Source organism: Sorghum bicolor, chromosome 4 (assembly GCF_000003195.3).
Source record: "Sorghum bicolor cultivar BTx623 chromosome 4, Sorghum_bicolor_NCBIv3, whole genome shotgun sequence".
Taxonomy (NCBI): domain Eukaryota; kingdom Viridiplantae; phylum Streptophyta; class Magnoliopsida; order Poales; family Poaceae; genus Sorghum; species Sorghum bicolor.
This window is the reverse complement of record NC_012873.2, coordinates 13017813-13035323: the sequence shown is the minus strand read 5'-3', so window position 1 is coordinate 13035323 and position 17511 is coordinate 13017813. Positions and strand designations below refer to the sequence as shown.

The following is a 17511-nucleotide window of genomic DNA, read 5'->3' as shown; positions in this document are numbered from 1 at the left end:
GATACTCAACGCTATATTTTCTTAAATATAATGATTTTAAAAGCAAAACTGTGTGAGTAGGTGAAAATGTATTGTGAAAGGGTTAATGAACAAGTTAGAGATGTGATTACTATGGAGATGGGGTGGATGGGATCCCTTTTGGGGATGCCCTGGTGTTGTAGCTTATACCTTACGGGGTTAAGTGGGAAGATATCTGCCTTGTCTCGATTAAGGACTGAGTTGATGGTTCATCTTGCCTAACGAATTTATCGTACAACCACTCATCTTGTATGGGAAAGGCTTAGTCTAAATCCCTCTAGTTAGTATGGTAATCACCTGGAAGCAGGTGTACAACGGGACACTAAGAGATGTATGTGAAATGGTGGAAATATATGAAATATAAAGAGCTCTGTGAATTATTGTGGTATCATGAGATGTGGCCTTAGTGTTCCCATGGTGAGCACCATTACTTAGCTATGGAGGGTAATGACTTTGATGGATCTGTGCGTGCACGACGGTGTTAGTTATGGTATCCTACTTGTGGTGAAAGTGTACAACCTCTGCAGAGTGTAAATCTATGTGGATAGCCGTGTTCGTGGTCTCGGACGGGTTATGGTTTGGTTTCAACAACTACATGGGTTTGGATGAGTGAAAACATGAGAGTGAGTGTGATTTTGGAAATAAATGGTTAACTGTCATTGTGTTGTGGGAACAAGGCTTCAACAACACTTAAAATTATGATCAAACCCCCATTTTCAGAAATAATATCATATGTGGAAAAAGAGGTCTTTTACAAAAGTATTTGTGAAATAAAACCTTGCGTGTGTAAAAAGATAGCTTTATGCGAATAAAACTAAGCCTCGTCCTTGATTTATCCATATGCATATATATTGCTATCCCCTTCTGTAGGGTAAGGTTTGATTTGTTGCGTACGTTGTACTAACTCTTGCTTTATTAAACAGAGGAAGATCCAAACTTCGATCCCAAAGTGGCGTTCAAGTAAGGTCGTGTCTACACCCAACTAAGCCTGTGGCATTGGGACTCGTTAGATGTTCGGTTGTGATATCGTCTGTTTCTGGGTCCTTTAGACCTATGTTGTATTTTGGTGTCTTATTATTATAGCATGCCTTCATTGTCCACGCTTATCGAGACTACTGCGCTGAAACTTATCTGATGTAATAAATGTGTTACTAGCCTCCTAGGACTAGTATTGTATCACATTTGAGTTCCTGGTTTACTAGGGGCGCTTCAGGTGGTATCAAAGTGGTAGTTGGCTGTAGGACGCGACCTTAGGCTTTTCTGGACCAGTATTTTACTAAATGAAAGTATTTTACAAAAGTTCTTACCCTATTCCCTCTGTTTTATAAAAATATTTACCCTCATCTATTTCTCTCAGATGGTACAAGGTGTTTGGACTAGAAGTTACTGTCTAAATGTAGAAGGCTTTCCCAAGCTCTTGTATGCTACCATGCAGAAACTTGGAGAATATGAAGAGCATGAAACCGAGTGGTGTGAAGTTACCGTCTATATCGGGAAAAGTGAGGACTTCCCTAACATAGCTGAAGCTTGGAGTATGACTGCGACCGGATTTCGGTTTGCAGATACATATCAAGCCATCGCCCACAAAGCCTTGATGTACCTATACCAGATCTACGAGAAGCCCATCACCCATACACCCAAGAGGTTCTTTCCACCCAAAGAAAAAGACCGACCAGTTTGGAGGACCCACATGGAGCTCTTGCAAGGACGTTATTCACTCGAGGATGACCCAACTGTGGTAATCAAGACCACATACCTGCTTGCTCTAGATAAGCAATATGATGAGCAGGCCTTAGAGTTAAGGAAGTGCATCCATCGTGTGGAGGAAGCTGAGATCATAGCTAGAAAGCTCCATGTGTAGCTTGCGGAGGCTTAGGACCAAGCAGCTACAGCCGAGAGTTGTGAAACTGCCATTGCTAAAGTCTTAAAGGCAGCTGAGGACCGCCATGCTCAGGAGTTGCTGAAGTCTTAAAGGCAGCTGAGGACTACCATGCTCAAGAGTTGAAGGATGCCTACCTTGTCATCAGGATCAAAAGAAGGATGTTAGCCTCAAAAGACCAAGGGCCCATGATCCTAGAAGGGTTCCCAATAGGAAGAAAGTTGGACATTGAAGGGCCATCAGCTCCCCCACCCACAGAAACCTCTCATGAAGCTTTAGAGTTGGAGCCTACTAAGGAAGAAGAATTTCCCGTCCTCACCCAGCCACCACCAAAAGAATACGGTGACCCACCTTTTAGTCCAAAGGAAGAACCACAGATGCCAGAAGCATGATCCTCCTCAACACCAAGGGAATGAAGTCGTTCCGTCCAAAGTAGTTGAAGATTAGTATCACCTAGTTCCTCCTTTTGTCTTGGGAAAGTGAAGTTTACTTCACTTTTGTTCAACCCCCAAAGTAGATGAATCGTATTATAGTATGCTTATTTTCCCTATTACTATGTTGTAAGCCGCCCTCCTATTCAAAATATGTATTTGTACTTGTTGGTTGTGCTAAATAATTGAGTGGTCTATGTTGTTCCCTTACGAGATAGCAAGTCTTAAAACTTGCACCTTTTTAAAATATCACACCCTAACCAAAAAACAACATCACTCAATAGATCTAACCCTTATCTACTACTTTCTCATCTTAACCAATAGATGCCTCCCAAGCCAGCTACTTGCTCTCAACCAAGCGGTCGTGCAGCTAGTAGACAAAGCCAAAATCCAAATGGAAGTCAAGCCAATGCAAATGTTGATGGTATTCATGAAGATGAAGTGAGTCAGACTAGGAACCATAATGAAGGAGATGACTTGCCCCTCCTCCAGCAATTGACTTAGCACAAGTCATGGCAACTCAGACTCGCCTTCTAGAGACCTTGGCTCAAGGCATGAACCGCCCCAGGAACAACCGTGGAGCCGGAGTCCAAGACAAGATGACTGAGTTCATGAGGCTTAAGCCACCCAACTTTACTGGATCTGACAACCCCATAGAAGCAGATGATTGGCTTAAGGTGATTGAAAGGAAGTTGGACACAATCCACTGCGATAGAAGGGATAGAGTTCTGCAACCATCTCATCAGCTGATAGGAATTGCCCTTTCTTGGTGGAAAACCTAGTGGAGCTGTGGACAATGCCAACACGATCACATGGGAAGAATTTGTGGATGAATTCCATCGCTACCATATTCCAGATGGAGTCATGAAGCTGAAGGCTGATGAGTTTCGCAACTTGAAGCAAGGAAACAAAACTCTGAGTGAGTACATCTTCCAATTCACCGAGTTGTCTCGCTATGCCCCAGAATTGGTCAACACTGATGCTAAGAAGCAGACACAGTTCATAGAAGGATTGACCTGTGAGCTCAGAACCCTCATGACCCCACAGATCTATCCAGACTTCAACACCTTAATAAATAGGACCATTCTGACTGATGTGGCCAATACTGAAGAAAGGAAAGAAAACAAGCACATGTTTCTAAAGCGTAAGGTTCAAGACGGTGCTAGATCCCACAGGCTGAAAACCTTTAGCCAACCAAGCTAGCGGACTCAAGCCCCAATGCAGTTCTGCTCTCCTGCTAGTGCCTCCAATAACCAAATGAAATCATCATATCAGCCCAAGACAACCTATCAGAATCAGGCTTATGGTAAGACTCAACATAACAACATTGGTCAAGTCACAAACAATGTCAGAACTTGCTTTAATTGTCATGAGACTGGACACTACATTGCCAACTGTCCCTACAAGAACAACACACCAGCAGTATCCACTCAGTCCCACACAGTTAATGGACCAGGACCTACAGTGTCTGAAGTCAACTGTGGTTTCCCTCACAACAATAGCAATGCCAACAATAATAGCCAGATGCTGAAGCAACCACAACAACCCTACGGTAGAGCCCATGTCAACCATATTCATGCTTAGGATGCTCAGACTCCTTCAGGAGTAGTACTTGGTGAGTTCTTAGTCAATTCAGTACTTGCAACAGTATTATTTGATTCTAGAGCATCACATTCATTCATATCATCAAATTTTGTTGAGAAGCATCAACTACCCAAAGTACTACTAAAGTTACCCCTAATAACCCGAACACCTAGGTCTAACATCAAATGTCATCTAGGTTGTTCAAATGTAAGGATCATTCTAAGTGGGGTAGTTTTCTTAGTAGACTTGGTAGTGCTCAAGTCCAAAGGGATAGATGTTATCCTTGGAATGGATTGGTTAACCAGACATAATGGAATTATTAGCTATGCAATCAAGAAAGTATCATTAGTTAACCATGAAGGGATTAAGGTGAAATGCCAAACCCGAGGGTCTAAAGTCAACCCAATGGTCTTCAACTTGGATGCAAGGACCATAGAGGAAGTGCCAATAGTGCAAAAATACCCTAATGTATTCCCTAAGGAACTACCTTGAATGCCACTAGACAGGGATATAGAGTTCATCATTGATCTTATCCCCGGGACTACCCCCATAGCCAAGAGACCTTACAGAATGGCCCCAACAGAGTTATCTGAACTGAAAGAGCAGCTAAGAGAATTGTAGCATAAAGGTTATATCAGACCTAGTTCTTTACCATGGGGAGCCCCAGTCTTGTTTGTGAAGAAGAAAGATGGAAGTATGAGGATGTGTGTGGATTATGGGTCCCTAAATGAAGTCACCATCAAGAATAAGTATCCCCTACCAAGGATAGATGACATTTTTTATCAGCTTAAAGGAGACAAGTATTTCTCCAAGATTGATTTGAGATCAGGTTATCACCAGCTCAAGATCAAGAATAGTGATGTCCCCAAGACAGCTTTTGTAACCAGATATGGACAATACGAGTTTACAGTGATGTCCTTTGGATTAACCAATGCCCCTACTTATTTCATGAACCTCATGAATAAGGTATTCATGGAAGAGTTAGATAAGTTTGTTGTAGTCTTCATTGACGACATACTTATCTACTCTAAGAGTGTTGAAGAACATGGGCAACACTTGAGAGTAGTGTTGAAAAATCTAAGAAGACACAAGTTGTATGCTAAATTCAGCAAGTGTGAATTTTGGCTTGAGAAGGTTGTGTTTCTAGGTCATATTCTAACAGTTGAAGGAGTTGTAGTTGACCCTGAGAAAGTAGAAGTTGCTCCCATTGGCAACAACCCACCAATGTGAGTGAGGTTAGAAGTTTTCTTAGATTAGATGGATATTATCGAAGGTTTATAGAAGGATTTTCCAAGATAGCCAGACCCATGACAGAGCTTCTTAGGAAGGATAAGAAATACACTTGGACAGAATCATGTGAGAAGAGTTTCCAAGAGTTGGAGAAGATACTGACAACAACACCAGTATTAACTTTGCTAGACATTCACCAAGATTTCATCATATACTGTGATGCCTCAAGACAAGGTTTAGGATGTGTTCTCATGCGAGGAGGAAAAGTGGTTGCTTATGCATCCCGTCAGCTTAGACCTCATGAGCAAAATTACCCTACCTATGATTTGGAGTTAGCAGCTGTAGTACATGCTATCAAGATTTGGAGACACTATCTCATTGGAAACAAGTGTGAAATGTACACAGATCACAAGAGTTTGAAGTACATCTTCACACAGTCAAACTTGAACCTAAGGCAAAGAAGATGGTTGGAGTTAATCAAGGACTACAACCTTGAGATTCATTACGACCCAAAAGCCAATGTGGTAGTAGATGCCCTAAACAGAAGGTCATATGATCAAGAGTTGGTTCCTAAGAACACTCACCTACAAGAAGAGATAACACAATTGAACATGCATATAGTACGCCAACCTTAAAATGGTAGTCTAAAGGTGTAGCCAACTCTTGTGGAAGAAATCAAGCAGGCACAACATAAGGATAAGGATCTGATGAAGATTCGTGAACTGGAGAAAATAAAGCTCCAAACTTTAGAGTGGATGATAAAGGAGTATTGTGGTATAAAAACAGGATTTGTGTGCCCAAGGAGGGAAAATTTCAAGGAGGGAAAATTTCAAGAACTAATCCTTGATGAAGCCCATAACTCAGCTTATTCTATCCACCCTGGTGCCACCAAGATGTACATGGACCTAAAAGAAAGATATTGGTGAAATGATATGAAAGCTGATGTGGCACGATTTGTTGCACAATGCGATGTTTGCCAAAGGGTTAAAGTAGAGCATCAGAAACCAGCAGGCTTGCTCCAGCCATTGCCTATTCCTGTTTGGAAATGGGATGAGATAGGTATGGATTTTATGAATGGATTACCCAAAACTTAGAAAGGGAATGATTCAATATGGGTAATAGTGGACCGCCTTACCAAGGTTGCTCATTTCATACCTGTGCACACCAAATATAGTGGAGATAAGTTAGCCCAGTTATATATGGATAACATAGTCAAACTGCATGGTGTGCCAAGCGGAATTGTATGTCACTGAGGTACCCAATTTACCTCTAAGTTCTAGAAAAGTTTGCATGAAGCTATGGGAACCAAGCTAGATTTTAGCTCAGCTTATTATCCTCAAATAGATGGTCAGACTAAAAGAACAAATCAGATTATAGAAGATATGCTGAGAGCATGTGTGCTCACATATGGTAAAGATTGGGAGAAAAGCCTAACTTATACAGAGTTCTCTATAATAATAGTTATCAAGCTAGTTTGGGCCCTGTATAGAAGAAAATGTAGGACCCCATTGATGTGGTCAAAAGTTGGAGAACGAACCTTGCTTGCACCTGCCCTTATAAGAGAAGCAGAAGATTGTGTAGCTAAAATAAGAGAAAAATTGAAAGAGGCACAATCACGTCAAAAGAGCTATTCTGATAAAAGAAGGAGAGAGTTAAGTTTTGCAGTTGGAGATTTTGTGTATCTCAAAGTCTCTCCTATTTAAAGAACTCTAAGGTTCCAAGTCAGAGGCAAGCTAACACCTCGGTATATTGGACCATATCAAGTAGTACAGAGGATTGGAGCTGTAGCCTATCATGTTCGGCTATCTGAAGAAATGTTAAATATACACAATGTGTTTCATGTCTCCCAATTGAAGAAATGTCTCAGAGTACCAGAGGAACAGATATTGCCACATACAGTTGATTTACAAGACAATCTAAGATATCAAGAAGTGCTAATAGAAATCCTAGACACAGTCACCAAGCAAACTCGAACGACAACAGTTCGAATTTGTCGTGTTCAATGGAGTAGACACACTGAAGCGGAAGCAACATGGAAAAGAGAAGATGCCCTAAGAAAAGAGTTTCCTCATCTATTTAGAACCCAGCCAAATCTCGAGGACGATATTCCTTTTAAGTGGAGGTTTGTAACATTCCAAAAATTCACATTCAAAAATCACTCACACTAAAAATTATTTTCAAAATATATTTCAAAAACTATAAATCATTTGAGTTCCAATTCTTTTTCATCCATCCCAATTATCTATTTTTATATATATCCTGCACAACATACCATTAGCATCACCTGCCCACTGCTCATCTCTCTCTCGCTCGTAATGCCCGATACCCGACAACCACGCGTGCGCCGACTCCACCACCATCGGCGTCACAGTGCACTCGCGCCTGAGCCCCTCGACGAGCGCAAACGCTCGCACGTGCACCGCGACATGCGGGTACCACCTTTTGCCTTTCCCTCGCTCCTCTTTTGCCGTAAAAAAAGATAGCAAGTCGCAACGCACAACTGGGCAGAATTTATATTTTTTTCTGGCACAAATAACAGCAAGTACCTACAGCGCGTACGCTCATCAACAGCAAGTTAGGCACCGTCTATTTGCATGGCGAATATCTACACTATGAGCCACCGTCCATGTATGCTGCCGCACCGTCAATCTGCTGCTTGTACTATCATTCTTGTGCATCAGTCATCTCAGGCACCCAGCACGAGAACCGCCATTGATGGCGAAGCAACCAAGATCACCGGACAGTGCCCTCCTCTGGCCTATAAAAGCCAATGCCGAGCAGCACTACTCCACCATGCCAACCACGCTAACCACACTAAGCCGTTTGCTCTGCGTCCACTCACTCGCTTATCTCCTTGCTCAGAGAGAGCTGCACCCTGTGGATCTCTTTCTCTGGGCTACAGTCAGCAAGGTAGCTAGCCTCCATCAATTTCCTACCTCTCCTATCTCTCTTCATGTTCTTGTATTCGAGAACGGTGGTCTAAACCGTCAGCTAGCCCAAGCTTTCACGGCCAGCAATGGCGGACGAGCACGAACGATTAACGTGGTCACTCCTCTGCCTCTCTGTCCTGTCCACTACCTCCTCTCCTTTCGTTGTCTCCTTATAGTCTTAAATACCAAATCAGAATGCTGACCAAAGTACACCACGCTCACACAGCTCACGTCAACGCCCTCCTCCGAAAAGTCTTGTTTATTTTAGTAGACAACGATCTTGTAAATTTAATGTCTTCTTCATCTGAACTCTGGTTTCAACGATTCTTTGTTCTAAATTCATCTAAAATCACGATCTACCACCCATTTTAATTTCATTATTTTTAGGGCTTATTTGAATTTATGTGATTTATTTATCTGTGCTTATTGTCTGTGTCGATCGTCACATATTTTAGCTGATGGAGTGAACGAGCCGGAGAACGAGGACGTTGGAGACGAGTACCGCGAGTTCGACACCGAGGATCCGAACTGTCAGCCAGGAGTTTGCCGCGGACGCCGACGGAGGCAAGTCCAACCAATTCCCTTTGATGCATAGATCTTATTTTTAAACACAACCCGTAAAAGCCGATTTAAATATTGCATGTACCATATATGTACGAGATATTTTCGCTAGTTAGTTAAAACCTGTTGAATAGTCATCCTTGAATTGATATTACCCGATAATTGTCTTATTCAAACCTAGAAAAAAAATATTATGCTAACAGAAATATCATTATTTAATATGCTTAGGACTTGTTACTAATCCTGGATACTCATCGCTATATTTTCTCAAATATAATGATTTTAAAAGAAAAACTGTATGAGTAGGTGAAAATGAATTATGGGTATTGTGAAAGGGTTAGTGAACAAGTTATAGATGTGATTACTATAGAGATGGGGCCGATGGGATCCCTTCTGGGATGCCCTGGTGTTATGGCTTATACCTTGCGGGGTTAATTGGGAAGATATCCGCCTTGTCTCGATTAAGGACTGAGTTGATTATTCATCTTGTCTAACTCATTTATCGTACGACTACTCGCCTTGTATGGGAAAGGCTTAGTCTCAATCCCTCTAGTTAGTATGGCAATCACCTAGAGGCAGGTGTGCAATGGGACACTAAGAGAGGTATGTGAAATGGTTGAAATATATGAAATATAAAGAGCTCTGTGAATTATTGTGGTATCATAAGATGTGGCCTTAGTGTTCCCGTGGTGAGCGTCATTACTTAGCTATGGAGGGTAATGACTTTGATAGATCTGTGCTTGCACAACGGTGTAAGTTATGGTATCCTACTTATGGTGAAAGTGTACAACCTCTACAGAGTGTAAATCTATCTGGATAGCTGTGTCCGCGGTCTCGGACGGGTTATGGTTTGGTTTCAACAATTAGATGGGTTGGGATGAGTAAAAACATGAGAGTGAGTGTGATTTTGAAAATAAATGGTTGACTGCCATTGTGTTGTGAGAACAAGGGTTCAACAACACTTAAAATTATGATCAAACCTCCATTTTTAGAAATACTATCATATATGGAAAAAGAGGTCTTTTACAAAAATATTTGTGAAACAAAACCTTGCGTGTGTAAAAAGATAGCTTTATGCATATAAAACTAAGCCTCATCCTTGATTTATGCATATGCATATATATTGTTATCATCTTCCACAGGATAAGGTTGAATTTGCTGAGTACGTTGTACTCATCCATGCTTTGACCCGGACTTCGATTCCGAAGTGGTGTTCGAGTAAGGTCGTGTCTGCACCCAACAAAGCCTGTGGCAATGGGACTCGTCAGATGTTCGGTTATGATATCGTTTGTTTCTGGGTCCTTTGGACATATGTTGTATTTTGGTGTCTTATTATTATAGCGTGCCTTCATTGTCTACGCTTATCGAGACTACAACGTAGAAACTTATCTAATGTTACTAGCCTCCTAGAACTAGTATTGTATCACATTTGAGTTCCTAGTTTACCAGGGGCGCTTCAGGACTCAACATACACCAAATAACATGAATAATATTTTTCAAAACACTACATTGCATTATTCCATATAAGTGCAGTTCAAATTTGAAATATTCAAAAAAAATCAACCAAACAAAATAAATTAAGAAAAATATTAAAAAAGGTCAAAATTTGCCTAAATTTTAAAATTGAGTTTCCAATAATATATTTTACCACCACAAAAACTAGGCTTAAAAAATCTAAAAAATAATTTGCCGAGGGTCTACCCTCGGCAAAGAATCTTTTTTTAAAAAATAAAAAAATTTACCGAGGGCCTTATATATGGGTCTCGGTAAAGTTTTCAACCCTAGATCCCAATCGAGCCGGCAAAAAAAAGCTACGCGCAGCCTATTCCTTCTCCCCCGCGCACCCTATCTCCATATCATTTCTCCCTCCCCCATCCACAAGCCGCCGCCACCCCTGTTCTTGCCCCGCGCCGTCATCCTCTTAGAGTCACAAACTCCTCCTCACCTGCGCCGCCGCCGCCACCGGCAAGGTCGCATCCCCCCACCTAGGCTGTGGACTCGAGTGTCTCTCCGCCCTAGCCCCACGCAGCTGCGCCTCCACCAGCAGCAGCAGAAGTCGCAGTGCATCTCCACCAGCATGGGTGCCCAGATCCACACCTGAGAACGTCACTACCGCACATCCCGTAGACAAGGCACAAGGAGAGGGGGAGCCGGTGGTTCGCTGTCGGACCAACCCGGCTCCATTACTGCTCTGGCCTGTCACATCCCACCATCGCCCCCGCATCTATGATCCACTCAAGGGCCGTGATGCTAAGCCCTCCGACCTGGCCTCGGCATGTCGTCTCCAAATCTGCATGGCGTTAGTGCTGCTGGTCCCATTCAAAGGTGAGCCTTGCTGTTCTCTCTTAGATCTGCTAAATTTTGCATTCTTTTTACTAAAATTTGGTGCCTGTACATAAAATAGTATAAGAAAGTTAATTATTTTTGTTCATTGTGTAGTTGCTTGAAAAATTGGAGCCAACATCTAGTGAAGGAAGAGTTTAGAATAGAAACTGAATGAGGTATTGTGGGGGTATAAACCCATGTACCCTCATGGGTCGACATAGGCGGCACCATCAGAGGTGGCCTAGCCCACAAGATAAAGACGTACGGCGCATGACGCTGGTCGGCGTGCACCACAAGGCTACAAAATATTGTACCAAATAGAATACTTTACTTTTAACTCTGTCCCTTCACGATATATAAGGAGGAGTAGAGGTCCCTAGAGGATAAGTCAGAGATCACATTATATCTCATATCAATACAATCAGACGCAGGACGTAGGTATTATGCCCTCACGGCGGTCGAACCTGGATAAAATCTTTGTATGTGTCTTGCGTCACCATCTAGTTCGTAGCTTTCGCACTTGTCTGCCGATAATCTACTACCGTGGTATACCTCAAGGTAAACTACCGACTAGCTTTCGTCGACAGTGGCGCTCTAGGTAGGGGGTGTGCGTACAGCTTCCCAGGCGACCCCAACTTCACGACCGTGGTGGGCGGCTTCACGTTCACCGTCGGCTAGATCACCTAGACCACCGGCTTCAACAGTTTCACCGCTATGACCACGGAGGAGGTGTAGATCTGATCTGCGTCAATCACTTCATCGACGTCGGCCGTGGCTCCAACCATGTTGGCTTTCGGGCAATCGACCAAGTTGTTTGGTCTACTTCCCTAGACCATCTGTCACATCGCAATAATAATCGCCGCCAAGAATGGCGCTACGACAACCGCGGCCACCATTATGACAACACGTCAGAAAGATAAGTGCACTTCTAATATTTTATTTATTTTTGGCATAATATTTTTTATCCTTCGAAACGACTTTTTGTTAGCCGACTAGTTTTTTCTCCTACACAAGTTTTCCAGAGCCAGCACTGTCTCCGACTCCTCCCCACACGTGCATGAGATCCGCTCTCTATGTTCTGGGTGGTCGGATTGTTGGTTAGACTAGAGCTGGTACAAGCTCTAGGATGAATTAACTACTCGTGTTAACTCTAAATATAACATAAAAGCTAAAATCTTACACTAGTGCTGTTTTTTATCTAGAGTTTATTTATACATCATATACTACCAATTCTCTATATTTATTTTTCAGGAGTTTGGCCCAGTCAACAAGCTACGCTCGGGGACTCGTCGACCATTCCCTACGCTGTGCTCGGAGACTGCTCCGACCACCAAGCATGTTTACGTTCCCAACCACGCTCGGAGACTTGTCGACTAGTCTCTACGCTGTGCTCGGGGACTGTGCTGACCACCGAGCATGTTTACGTTCCCAACCACGCTCGGAGACTTGTCGACTAGTCTCAACACAGTGCTGGGGGGTTGTTCCGACCACCGAGCACGTTTACGCTTCCAACCATGCTCGGAGACTCGTCAATCACTCCCTACGCTATGCTCGAGGCTTACTTCGATCACTCTCCGACCACAGCTTGGGGACTGCTCTTCTCAGTTACATATGAATTGGACTTATATACAACTGAGGGGCAATTTAAATTTTTTAGACCTTGCTACAAAGCTTATACTTTGCCTTCCAGCAAGCTTGGGGACTACATTGGTACGATGCATCTGGCGATGTATCTCAGTATTGAAATTTCTACGTGGATTTTTCTTTTCAGACCCTAGCACCACGTGTCCATGTCACCTACTACCAGGCTCGGGGACTAAGTGGGCACACTTCACCTGACGGTGAATATGCTTGCATTTTGAAAGACTATACTTTTTAGAAAAGTAAAGTGGACACACTTCATCAGGAAAGAAATCTTTTTTCTTAAGAGCACCGTACATTATTCGAACAACCTACTTCTTCGGTGTCGACATTGATAAACTGTTAACTGTTCGGGTGACTTTCCTGCTGGTCGAAGACGTCAAGCCTCACTGGTCGAAGAAGCTTAAGACGGCGTGTTGCATCACAATACATGGAGCTCAGGGACTAGCTGTGGAGGTATAAACCCCTATACCCTCATGGGTCGACATGGGCCGCACCATTAGAGGTGGCCCGACCCACAAGATGAAGACGTGCGGCGCACGACGCTGGTCGACGTGCACCGCAAGGCTACAAAATATTGTACCAAATAGGATATTTTACTTTTAACTCAGTCCCTTCACGATATATAAGGAGGGGCAGAGGTCCCTAGAGGACAAATCAGAGATCACATTACATCTCATATCAATACAATCAGACGCAGGACGATAAAATCCTTGTCTGTGTCTTGCGTTACCATCTAGTTCGTAGTTTGCGCACCTATCTGCCGATAATCTACTATCGTGGGTATACCCCAAGGTAGACTGCCGACTAGCTTTCGTCGACAGGTATTTAGTCTAAAAAATTCAGATAAGTACTTGTTGTTTATGTCTAAATAGTGTCCATAAACAGGGCTAAGATTCTAATATCCCATTGGAATTTTGATTAATGTCCATTAACTTGCTAATCTCTGCATATTTAACAGTCTCTTGTACTCGTGGTATGTTAGGTTCCACAGAAGATTCTAAACAAGGAGCTCGAGTTCTACAAGTGGGAGGGGAATATTTCTGAGTAGAGAATGTCTACAACAGCTTAAACCTACAGGCAACAAATGCTTGTGCAACACCAAGTGAGTAGATGCAGTACCTTACTATGCATTTGTCCAATTTTGTTCTGTACATGTGCAATACCAAGTGTCTGGATGAGCAAATGGTTAGTACGAAATTCGTAGCATTTAGTTCTTGGTGAAATTTTACAAGACATACATCCATGCCACCATGCTGATCAATCCTGCACCTAGAGTGTTCTTCGCCATGAGCTGATAAACCATTCTTATTGAAAACTATTTTCTTTTTACAGTAACTTGGTGATAGACTATAGAGAGTGGAGCTATGAGTATAGCTAGGCGCTCAGTATATGCAATTTTGTGAACTTGGTTGTCTAGTATATTGACTAAATACTGCATTCTTTTTAGTAAACTTTGGTGCCTGTACACTACAGTGTAAGAAATTTATGATTTTTGCCCATGTGTAGATGTTTGAGAAATTGGAGCCAGCATCTACTGAAGGAAAAGTTCATAACAATAAAAAACTGGATTGCTCTACCTAAGGTGAAGATGCCACTTTTTGGTGCAATTGTTTTTCTTATTCCAGTCATAAATTTTGTCTGATTGACATAATGTCTCTTGCTACATGCAATTCCTCTAAATTTCTTTCCATTTTCCATTATTTCAAATACTACAAGTGCACATACCCTGCTTCATGTTGTCTGTTCCTATTTGTCTCTAATTTGCCCCAAATGCTGCTAAGAATTTGAACCAATGCTTGTTCCTTTAAAAATCTGATCTGACTGTCTTGTACTAGTTAAGACAATTTCTCATTTCTAGAGAGTGCATAATCTATAACTCTACTCCATGTAGGTCATTGGGTCACTCCATGCTGTTAAGTGGTATCAACTCCAAACAAGGACTTTTATTTTGTGCAGTCCACATGTTCCTATCCAACTCTATTTAGGAGGACTTGTTGTGTAGTAAAGACTTGCATGCTGCTCTGAACCAATAGTGTAGAAGAGCTCTGTATTCCTATCTTACTAATCTGTACAGATCTATACATTTGGATATGGACATGTGAGTTTGTAATGAATTACTAATTTCACGGATCACTTTGTGTTAGCTTGTGTAACGTGGCTTGTGAGTGGATGTATGAGCATCTTGAATTGACAGATCAAATGGACAATAGATCATTTGATTATTATATTTTTTTTTGTTGTAGTAGTGCCTTTGCCGAGGGCAATGATCAAGACCCTCGGCAAAGAAGGGTCCTTTGCCGAGGGCCCTGGCAATAACCCTCGGCAAATATTTTTTTCGGAAAAATCCTAAAAATTACTTTGCCGAGGGCCAGGATGAGGCCCTCGGCAAAGGTTTTTTTAAAAAAATAAAAAATTATTTGTCGAGGGCCCGGGGAAGCCCTCGGCAAAGAATTTTCAAAAAAATGATTTTTTTTGCCGAGGGCCGGCCCTCGACAAATAAACCGCCAACGGCGCCGGTGCCGTGACGGCTGCTTTTCTTTGTCGAGTGCCTGATAAAGGTCCTCGACAAAGACCCTCTTTGCTGACTCAAAATTTTCCGAGAGCTCTTTGCCGAGGGCCACCATCGGTAAAGCCTTTGCCGAGGGTTTTTTGGCCTTTGTCGAGGGCTTTGGACCCTCGGCAAAGAGGCCGCGTCCAGTAGTGCAGAACTTCCGGTGCAGACCAACAGAGCTCCCGACGCCCTAAACAAGCTATGAAATCAGAGTGAATTGAGTTGGGATTTTTAGATTCAGTGTTACCACACCCTCCTAGAGGTTGTTGAAGGTGATGTTGAGCTCCCCAAGGTTTGGCACAACACCAAGTCATAGATCAGCATGGACCATCTATGTAATAGGAAGTAGAGAGGAAGAACAACAAGAACACCAAGCACAAAGGGTAGTTGAAGCTATCACCACAGCAAGACAAGCAATTTTTATCGAGGTTCGGCAATCTCCACAAAGGAGTTCCTATGTCCCTGTTATTGAGGTGACCACTAAGGTCTAACCATGAAGGTCTCCTCCCTCAAGCAACCACGAAGGTCAATTTGAGATTTCCACTAAGAATCAAGAGGTAATACAAACACTTTAGGGTTCCCTCACAAATGAATCAACACGGGCAACCACGAAGAACGCCTAGCCGGCTAGGGTTCTAAGAACCCAAGAGTAATAGACACAAACCAAGCCAGCAAGTCATGGAATCCAAGTGCTCAAGTCAAAGATCGATGCTCCCACTCTCTAATCTCACATCCCTAGCTCAAACAATCGAAGATGAAGCTTAGAGGCAAAGGGGGAGAGAGAGTGGGTGAGTCACTGCTTGGAGATAGTTAGAAGGTAGAGAATGAGTGTAATGTTCTTGGGCAATGGTTAGAAATGGAGGTGAGAAGTATTTATAGTGTGGCACCAGAAGTTCTGGTGCCTAGGACCAGAATTTTTGGTCTGAGTAGATTTGACCGTTGTGGAGGCTTGGCCCCACCGGGACTTCCGGTCAGGGACCAGAAGTGAATCTGTTGGTGCAAAAGTGAATCTGCAAACACAAAGGGCTAATACCCGATTCAAACGTGAAGGCGTGCCAGCCGATTTGACCTTACAATCGACAAAGGTGGTAACTCGAACACTTTGGTCCTGACAACAACGATGCGCCCGGATGTCACAGCCAAGAGCTATTCACGCGGAACTTGAGAACACGCCGAGGTTGACTCGATGAATTCCTAAGAACTCGTAGTAAAAGAGAAAATATGCGGGGCGACGAAGTCGTTGAAAAAGTAGATGCTAGATGTAAAAACTTGTGTTTGATTGGTTGTGTATATCTATTACTTCACCATGGGGTCTATATTTATACCTTGTTCACAAGAGTTACAACCAGACACGATTAGGATTCGAATTCTAAATTAAAAGGAATCCGCATACAAAACAAACTCTAATAACTATGGAAAGCATTAAACTATCTTCCTCAACCGATTGGTATACCGCCATGAGTTGATCAACAACTCCTGCGCCTTTCTCTATGATCATCGGTAAACCACTTTTCATGGCCATCGGCAGCCATCAGTGCCAGTCATCGGCACAAATCCATCACCACTTCTGGACTTAGCCATATCCTGTTGTCTTTTCATCAGCACCAACCTTCATCGGCAACTCTTCTGTAGACTAGCCACCACTTTTCTGCCTGCCGATCTATACCTCATTAACTCCAGATACGCGCCTAGAGATACGTGTCCAAAAATGGTGTCAACACATGCCCCCCAATTTCGGAGTATAAAATCATTAATGCTCCAAAATTCTCCTCAGTAATATACCTTTTCGTAGTTATCCCTTCTCTTGTCAGTAATTAATTACCAAATTCAAACAACCTTAGCCTGGTTCTCCGGCACGCACCTCGAATCTTTCAACTTCTCGAACCGAATCTCCCCAGAATGCGCTCATCGGCAACATTTCCGTTAGAGGAAACTGCCGATGAGCCGTCCAGGAGATCTTACACAGTAAGATATCTCCAAAACCATGACCGCTTGTTGTTAAATCACCTGCGCAATCCCTCGATTACCGTGCGAATAGTTACCATCCTGTCGTTCTACAGCCTCAAACCCACCTTCCTGGCGGCGGCACTGCTCGAGAACTTCAAGAACTCCAGCAAGGATCTTCTCCAGCAAGGCCATCAACTTCGTCATCCATGAGGTCAACTCAACACCCCCTTTCTTCTTTTTACCATACTCTTGTTGTACTCCTATTCCTCAGCGGATCTATTTACTGAGTATATTTTTTTCTCTTTTTGCTCCTTTTCTGTTCTTTCAACCTTCAAACCTCTTAGGAATTGGCTGATAAGATTGTGATTCCTACCGATCAACCCCACTTCCAGTGCCTTGGTCCATTGGGAA

The 17511-nt window shown here is 42.8% G+C and overlaps 1 protein-coding gene across 1 annotated transcript in view; it reads left to right on the top strand.

Annotated features, from left to right (window-relative positions):
• The window catches only part of LOC8080376 (phosphoglucan, water dikinase, chloroplastic), a 42378-nt gene continuing 35367 nt past the window's right edge, over positions 10501-17511 (top strand). The window contains exons 1-3 of the mRNA XM_021459926.1: positions 10501-10958; positions 13585-13704; positions 14109-14184. The gene's annotated coding sequence lies outside the window, so the exon portion shown is untranslated. The remainder of the gene's footprint in view (positions 10959-13584; positions 13705-14108; positions 14185-17511) is intronic.